The sequence below is a fragment of the Tinamus guttatus genome, unplaced genomic scaffold (genome assembly GCF_059628265.1).
Source record: "Tinamus guttatus ecotype Peru unplaced genomic scaffold, ASM5962826v1 Tinamus_guttatus_pri_ptg000548l, whole genome shotgun sequence".
NCBI lineage: Eukaryota > Metazoa > Chordata > Aves > Tinamiformes > Tinamidae > Tinamus > Tinamus guttatus.
This window is the reverse complement of record NW_028289082.1, coordinates 502,098-511,776: the sequence shown is the minus strand read 5'-3', so window position 1 is coordinate 511,776 and position 9,679 is coordinate 502,098.

Sequence of the window (9,679 nt, the reverse complement as noted above, 5' to 3'; positions counted from 1 at the left end):
CCTACTGAAGCATGGACCCAGCAGGTCGGAGTGACACCACAACGCGCCGCATGGCAAACAATGTGTCTTTGAAGATGGATCTGCCTGAAGTCCTCCTCTGCCCTGCCCACTTTTGTCGGGAATTGATCTCTAAGTATCTGTGCATCCACCTGTGCTTTTGATGGGTGTCATTCTTTGTTCTTGCTAAGATCTCAGCTGGCCTCCATGCATGAGCATCTTCTACACTGCTTTGCTCTTCTCATGCTTTTCCCTATAGCCATCTAAGTAATGTGGCAGCCTGTGTAAGGTGGTAGCTAGAGAGGACAGACGGGCCTGGAAGACCTCTGGATATTTCCTCTCAACTCCCATGAGAGTTCAAAACAGCTTGAGTCTTCCCAGCTTGCATTTTATCATTAAAAACATCAGTAATGAACAGTTATCACCCTATTCCAAACACTGCAGGCATTCAGAGAAAGGAAACACATGAAGCTCTCTACCAGCCACAGACATGTTCTGGCCACTGAGTTACGCTGAGGTGGCCACCTCTCTTTTCTAACTTCTCATGAGTGCTACAGGCAAATAGCTCTACTCATTTTTTGCAATCTTACCAATCATAGCATTTTAAAATGACTCAATTTTGGAATTTAGAAGGAAAAAATATCATTATTCCTAAGATAAGTAAAAGATAACTCTTTTACTTGACAAGCAACTTTTTTTTTAAAGTGGAGTTTATTTGATTAATAGATATTGAATGCACATATTTTTATAAATATTGAACAGGGAACTTCTAATTCAGGCCATCAGAATGATGATTTCTGGATGCAAAGCCAAAAACTTTAATTTCCTCCCTTGAACACACAAGAGTATGAAGGTCAAGATGGTCAGTGCTCGATGAGTCTACTAATACACAAATGAAACATCACTGGGAGCTGGTGAAGCACTTTGTACCACACGAGAAATGAGAGAGCTGGAGGAACACCAGAAAATTAAGGGAAGACTCTTTGTGGTTTCTTCACAAAATATAGTGTTCACTATATTTTTTGAATTAAATATGATCTATCATTCATGTAATTCTGTTCCCTTGAAGAAAGCCAGAACCTTTTGTCTCCCTGCAGATCACCCAGTCCCGCCGCGCAGATATTGCCATGGGGCTTATTTCTCCCCATTTTTGTTTTCCAGTAACAGTAGTGATTTCTGTGATACTTGCATTGTTCACACAGGCTGCATCTGCACCAGAATATCAAGTATTTTCCAGAATGGATAAGAAATGCTGAGCTCATCACCATGAATGTAAATTTTGGGTTCTTTTTCCCTTGTTTGTTTTCTTGCAATTATCAGTGTTTGCGAATCTGTCCCAGTGAGCACAGACTTGGTCTAGCAATACGTTTATCATGGAGTATTATGAACTGAGGACTTCAACTCTGCAGCAATGCTAATTGCCAGATTAATGAGACTTGTATGATACTGCTAATTAAGTGCTTCAGAAAAGGGGGATGCAATTTTAGAAAGTGGGTACCCTGACAGCTCTTTAAAGGTAGAGTGAAATCACCTATCAAGTTAAATGCTAATGGCCTTTACTGGATTTAAGCTAGAGCCCTTGATTTCCAATTATGTTGAGAACATATTCAAGGAAGAGGGAGGACAGTAAGTAAACCATCCTATCCTATTGCCTTTCAAGAGTGTTAGCCACCTAAGGGCTATCTATGAAAACTTTTCTCTGTAAATTTCATATAAATGGATAAAACCCCTAAAATAGTTCTTCCAGCAAGATATGGATTGCTTTTATGTCAAGAGTTAATGAATGAAGATCAGCTGGATTGCACAAGCCATGGAGTTACCCTCTCCATAGGGTCTATGGAACTGTAGTTCCTCCAAGCTCCCTGCTGCTTACTTGAACAAAACTTCTTTTCCCTGGTGTCCTGTCATGAGCAGAAGATATCAGGAAATGAAGATGCTATAATTCTCCTATGGCTATCTACTCCTACTCTTAAAAACTAAGATTTCTTTCTAAGATTGGCCTGTGTAAAAGCTCTTTTACAATTTCTGGTACTTTTTTCCAGGTGAAGATAGACCCTGAGCTCAGTGACTCCCCAGGACACAGCTTTGATAAGCCACGTTGACTAAGTTCCTTATCACCTTAAGGTGACATTGCTTCTGTTTTCCTATGTAAATTCATGTCCAAGCACGTACTGAGCTTCACCAGCAAAATCATGGTCAGCAGGTCAAGGGAAGTGATTATTTCCCTCATGAACCTTCATCTGGAGCCATGTCCAGTTTGGGGATCTGCAGTGCAAGAAAGATATCAACGAAGGTCTGAGTCCTGCTCTGTTTCTACCCAGATGTGTTATTGATATCTTACAGCTGCATTTGCCTTCTCCACAGTTACATCAAATCCTTGGCCCAGAACTCCCCTCTGATCATACTAATACATCCAGGCAGCTCTTCTTATCTGTTCCAGCAATAAGCTATTTACAAAAGAGAGTCTTGGTTTTAGTCTTCTGGTACATGAAGTACAATTTTACACTCTGAATTTCATTTCATTTCTATTACTTCAGTCCTCACGGTGATCCTGTTCGTTCTGTGTGATACCTGAATCTTTCTCTGTGTTGACAGTACACTCTAGCTTTGGATTCAGAACATATCCTTCACACATAGACTTTCTGGTCTAAAGATGACTCTTGAGGAAATTTCTCCCCCTCCTGCCTGACACTTTTCCTTTCAAGGTTATACTTGCAGTCAGTCTCCACCAAGTTTTTCATGAACGTTTTAATAAAGCGCAGGTTGATGAGATCTGATGCCTTTTCTTTACTAAGAAATCCTATATCATCAGGTCAATCTTCTGGAATCTATTCTGCATTGTTGTATTTAGTAATCCTGTTCACTCTCAAAGCTTTGCAAGATCCTGAGACCAGGTCATAGTCACCTGGATGATACTTTTTTTTTTCTTACTCTAAATCAAAATACCAAGCTTGAATTTTACAGCGTAGCCTCAAATTTAACAGTTTCCTGAGAAGTCCTTGTGACTTCAGCTTGCTTCGTTGTGCCAGTTTTCTGAATTTGGAGAAGGATGTTGCTGAATAAGGCTCTCCCCTGCAGTACTCAAGTGCTCTCAGAGACCAACTTCCAGGTGAGACCATTTCCAGTTACTCTCAGTTTTCCAACCCTGCTCCTTCATGAACACCAAGGCTCTCTGCAAAGTCATCCTACTGTAACAGCAGCTCCACTTTGTCTCTGATCTTAGCATTAAAGAGACTTCTGCTCTGCTTCAGCATCGTTGGCGAGTTACAGCACAGCTTGACTTTTTCCAGGGCTCACTTTATCTGTGTCCTTTTTGATTTCTAAAATGACAACTCACTGCTCTAAATTTGTCCCTCTCCCTATAACAGTACTTGGAATAATAGGCCTTTCAGCATGCAGGAGCATGTCTGACCCTGCTGGACTATCCTATCTCTAATCTCTTTGTCACACATAAGCACAGGTACGCAGGGCACGCATTCTTTATTAACTGGAACAGTTAATTGAATTCTGAAGGAACAGATTTTCATCCCTGAACATCTAACAGAGAGATAATTTGCTCCCACACAAAGCACCTATTTTTTTTTCCTGATGAACCATATGTCATACAAAGCCTTAAGTTACTACAGATAAAGAGAGACTGAGGGCAACAGGCACTCAGCCTAGCAAACCCTAATTCAGGCTGTTCAGATTTGACTTGACCCAGCACAACTTAAACAGTCACTGCTGAGTTAACAAAGCCAACATGCAGTTCCAGCTCCTGAAATTTAAAAAATACACGTGCATTTCCCCTGTCTGTGTAGTTTATGGGGCCTGTAGTGATACAGTGAGATGTGTGGATCAAGGTGTATACTGTAACCCAAAGGGCACAAACCCGCAGATATCTATAGGAAAATGCAGCAGTGGAGAGTCTGATTGCTTCACTCTTTCTGGCTGAACTGACTATTCACTGTTCCTGGTGTGTATTATTCTACTTTGACAGGTTGATGTCAATTGTTCAGTCCTTGTGGCCTCCTGGTACCAATGACTTCATGTGGGAGGCCAGTGGCTTCTATCTCTCCTGCTCCTTCCTTCTGAACATGGTTGGACACTGCTCTTCTGCCCTGCTCACAGCAGCTCTGTGAAACCTGTAGTTTCACAAGGCCTCCTGCTCACTTGAGCAAAGTTCTCAAGCCTTAGAGACAGACTAACATGTTATCAAGTTATTCGTCTCATAATGATGAAGTAAAGTAATTGTGTCCAGTTCTGGGCTCCACAGGACAAGAGGGATGTGGAGCTGCTGGAGAGAGTCCAGCGCAGGGCCACAAGGATGATCAGGGGCCTGGAACATCTGCCCTATGAGGAGAGGCTGAGGGAGCTGGGCCTGTTCAGCTGGAGAAGAGAAGGCTGAGAGGGGACCTGAGCAGTGTCTAGAAGTACCTCAAGGGAGGCAGTGAGGAGGATGGGGCCGGCCTCTTTTCAGTGGTGGCCACCAACAGAACTAGAGGAAATGGCCACAAACTGAAGCACCAAAAGTTTCACAGGAACTTAAGGAAAAATTTCTTGACAGTGAGGGTGCCAGAGCACTGGAACAGGCTGCCCAGAGAGGTTGTGGAGTCTCCTTCTCTGGAGATCTTCCAAACCCGCTTGGACGCAGTCCTGTGCCACGTGCTCTAGGTGACCCTGCGTGTGCAGGGGTTGGACTAGATGATCTCTAGAGGTCCCTTCCAACCTTCACCATTCTGTGATTCTGTGATTCTATGAAAGGTAAAACAGGCTGCATTTTTGTAGGGGGCAACTTGACAGATTTCAGTCTTCCCATCTCACATGAACCCCTTAGAGGGCCTCTAAGTCTCCATCAAATCCAAGGAAGGTTTGGTTCTGAAAATACATTGATTTATATTCTTCAAGAGGTAATTCCTGATGCAGTTTTCACAGGAACTATTTGGGAATTTCCTAAATTTAGTTAGATCCCAAGAACACAGCGGTGAAGAAATGAAGATTTCCCTCAGTGTAGCCACCTCCAGGGACACAGAAAATCTCCACGGACCCTATGGAAAACTCAGAACCACTGCTTTCGCAGTACCATGGGTTTTAAATATATATAAAAAAAGAAAAGCAGTTCACAAACAGGTTGTTTTAGCAACTTACTCACACTGTCCCCATTTGCTGTTTCAGAAACTGATAGGAGAAAAACCCTGTTCATAGGAATGACATAATACTTTCTTGTGGACCCTGGGAAAAAAAAAAAAAGCTGTCCCTTTTACAAACTAAAATCACTGTATAAATGACTGTTTAATTATCTTTCTTCTTCTATTCTTATTATCTGTTTGAACATCTTCCCATTGAAAACCATGGGCAGGTCAAGATCATTTCATTAGTGTCCCCTTTTTCATGATGCTGTCTGAAAGAAACCCTTTATGACTGCAAAGGTTTCCCTTTTCTGCTGTCAAATTGTCCTCCCCCTGTTTCTCTTCCTCCACACTGCGAGAGATCAGGGCTTCCTTTGCTTCAGTCAGTAGAAAGCTCCTCAAAAGGCAGATATGGAGCTGATAAGAAGAGATAAGGCCTCACCATAATGCCTCTTCTGAGAATCCAATCATTAAATCCTATCCCATCCTAATCCCATTAACTCTAGAGCTAAACTGTCAAAACATCTGTGCTTCCACCTAATAAATCAGGCCGTAACACTCCAACACATGATTTATCAGATCTCTATAGAGTGGTCTAAGTTTATGGTACAAACAGCTGTGCTTTTCCAGAATTCACTGGAATTCAAGGTCCAATGCAGGAGTCAGAAAAGCTTCCCACAGAGGTAGCACCGAGTGCAGGGGACAGTCTGGGGAACAACCTGTGCCAGAGCAATTGTCCCGACCCACTTGGAAAAACTACACACAACTTTGGCAAGACAAGTCGTGTGTTTGACATGGCCAGTCCTAAAGATATTCTGAGAGTCCAGAGATCTACAGGCCTATCTTTGGTCACTGTTTGGCTACATCCAGTATGAGAAACAAAAACTGAAAAACTTTGAGATAGAAAACACTAAAACTTTGTAAAAATAATTTTAAATTTCTAATTTGGGGATGTCATATAGGTTGCTGTGAATTTGGTGTTCCTTTCTTCATGGCAAACCTGTAAAGCTTCACCAGAAACGAGCTATTCCCTGTGATTTTTTTTTTTGCCTTCTGATAGAAATCATTTATTAGGAAGATTAAAAAGATTAAACCCACGGAACACTTCTGTCCCCACTGTTGGGCACATATGTCTGCAGTGTCACAGTCACATCCTGCCAGCCTCCTTCCTTCTGTAGCCCGATTTCCAAGACTTATTCATTCACTCCTCGATTTACTGCTACGGATTTGGTCACTGCAATCCCAGCTGATTTTCAGGCATAAAGACCTTTCTCTTGCCCTTGCCGCTCTTTCCCTCTTCTCCCTAGGAGGACGGCAGAGGGTAAATGGTTGGCTGCTTGGATAATAAATTCCCAATCTATTTCGGGGATGAAAACAAGGAAATAGCTGAGCCCTAAGAGCGCTTGTGCTTATCCAAGAAGCAAATGACTGTGGGACTGTAGCATATGGATGGTGATTCCTCTGGTGTTCACCAGCCAATTACTTCTTGGATTTCACAAGCGAAACCCTGCTGATAGGAGCACGTGTAGCAGAGAGGATGAACCTGACGCTAATTATCTCCAATTTGGGAAACGTGGTGTCTTCAGGGAATCCAATGTCATGCAAGTCCAGGAGAGGAGCCTCCACTCCCAGTGTCTGCCCACGGCCCTGGGATCCATCCAGGAGCAGCTGGAAGAGCGGCCAGACACGGGACATCTCCTCCCCATGCTCTCCGGGCAGCTTCTGCCTAGGCCAGACCAGGCTCTTGGCGAAGCTCCTCAGGACACGCTCGGGGATGGAGGGGAAGCAGATGGACGGGCGTTTATGGATCTGGCAGGAGGAATCTCTGGGCATTTAGCAAACAGCACCAATTTAGCTGCATTTCCTCCTGACTGGGTGGTTTATGGACACGTGGGCAATTTCTGCTTAGGAAGGAGGTTGTTTCTCAAGAAACTTGCCCTACCAGAAGCTTTCAAACTCTGCTGAACACAGACCAACCTTGTTTTCTGCATGTGCGCTATTACAAATCAAAGTTGTCACACAAACCCCTGTGTATTTCCTCTCCCTAGTGCACGGAAGCTGTATCCCCTCACCACACATGAGGTTGTATTAAAGGCACTGGAAAGCACAAGCAGCCTGTGGGCTGTTTCCTGACACAGTGAACAGAGCAGCAGCTACGGGTTCAGGAACTCAGCACAAAGCAATCTGTACAATCTGCAGGGGCCGTGGAGAAAAAGAGTTCTCAGGTTGTTGTTTTTCTGTTCCACTACTAAAAGACACATGTTGTACTTTTCATTATGTCCTGTACATCCCTCATTCTTCTTAGGAGATCATAATAACATTTAATGACTGTGATAGCAAGGCTCTGTTGCACCAGGCAATGTCGAAACACAGGATGCAGCGCAGTCTGCTCCAACTGTTATTAATCTTTACTTTACCGGCGGGAAAACAAGCCTAGGAGAACGGGATGACTCGCCCTGCAATATGCAGGGGTGGAAGGAAACAGATTCGAGCAAAGGGCTTTTGCCTACAAGTCTTTCCACTTTGCCATACAAAAAATTCATCCTCAAAAGCCCAAGGGGACAGGGTGAATATGCGGGAACCCAGGTGCATTAAGGAGCTGTGGGGCAGGAAGGTTTGGGGGCAGACTTGAAGAAAGAAAGTGAAGGGGCAACAACAGGGCTGCCCTGAAACTTTGTGGGTAGAGTCCCCTAATACATCCAGGGTGGCAAACACCCATACACGGACTGCATGGTTATAGGAGCTGCACCAAGAACCCAGGCACTCGTTCTGGTTTTGGAAATGAACCAGAAGTGCCAAAAAGAGTTTTACCTCTTTGGCTCTCTACCTGCCCAGGGAATCTGCAGCACAGCCCATGTGCAGCCCCGGGCTGTCACCCTCACTGTGCCCTTTGCTCTGGTCTCAGCAATCACGGCAGGTGGAACTGGGTGCCGATTGCCATTCCCGTATGTTCTCCCAGGTTTATTTCCCAGGTTTATTTGGCCAAGAAAGGCCAAAGATTTCACTTAGATGCCTGCAGCATATGAGAAAACTGCACCGGGACCTCCAGCACCCACCACGCGCGGCGTGGGGCAGTGATTTCCACAGATCCCCATCTTGGACCACGACAATCAGGTAAGAAGCACTTTGACAGTCCAGCTCATGCCCCATAGACAGGAGTTGAAAATTAACTCTGGCTTCACACCAAAGGCTCCCTCGGGCCATGCAGCACAATGCAGAAATAACTGCAACAGAACCAACCTGCACTAAAGCCTCAGGTAGATGTTACCGGCGGGGTCCTAACCAGGGAGAAACCTTAACCATGAACCAGTGGTTAACCCACACTCCTCTCCTTGCATCCTGCCATGCATCACAAAACAATATACGTTTATAATATAAGGTGTTATTGACACCTCAGCCATATTCCAGCCATAAGGATCCTGCCTACCCTCCCCGTTCTTCCCTTCTTAGTCTGCTTGGTGTCTAGGCGGAAGGGAGAGAAACAAGTGTAGAGAGGGACGGTAAAATGGTAATATAGCCAGGTCTTCAATTCCCTTGTGGAACGGGAAAAGGGGGCCCAACCACTGGCTGAATTTGGGCTCCCAGATCATTAGTGGTCTCAGCAATAGGAGAGCAAGGTGGGTTCATTTTGAGTTCTGGGTTTTTTACCCCAAATAGATACAACACATTCCCTGGGATCTCTGAGCATGGTCAAGGAGAGGGAGAGCACAGACACAGCATAATATTTAATTCATTTAGGGTCTCATCAGGGAGAATGAGTCCCGTGCTGCTTTAGCCATCTGGACTGAAAGCAGCAGTGTGTAAGTTTTTATCCTACATTTTATATACGTGGAACATCCTGATGCCTCCAAGCCCACTCGTAACTTCTGGAGCAGCTGATGATTCAGGTCAGGGCAACTACTGAAAGGAGAGAATCAAAATATAAACTTTTGCAGCTATTTACATGAAAAAGAAATCATTAATTAGATTTTCAAATCTATTGAATTCACCTGGAGTGACAGGATTAATGAGAGGTGCAAATGAAGTCAAAGTAACTCGGCCAAAATCCGAACGAGCTCCCTCACAAGTATAAAAATTCAGGTCGTTCCATGTAAATGACAACGGAATCGTCCTCCTGAGCTGCTGCCGGGACAGACTGTGGAAATGAAGGTGCTTCCCCTCCTAACCACGCTCCCGAGCTGACTTCTCCTCGGAAGCACCAGGGATTTGGACCTTCTCAGACTCCTCATGCTGGAGGTGCTGCTCTTGATGGATTTGGCTTTAATTTTTGCTAATTTACTTCATTTTTTTGGCAAAACTCTTTCCCTAGCAGCCTTCCTCCTGCCACTACCTCCTCCCGGGACCTCGGACCTGCTAGATGAATCCGGCCCTGGTCCCCACAAATGCCCATGGTCCCCAAAACACCATAGTCGCCCTTGTCCCCATGGCCTCATCTTTGCCCAGAAAACCCTCAAATTTTAGGTCTCCGTCCCCGAAAATCCCCATTCTCGGGCTCCGCCCTCTATTCCCGCCACACCCCCTTTGGCCACGCCCCCTGAGGTCCCATTGGCTCCCCCTCTCGGGACTCCTCCCCT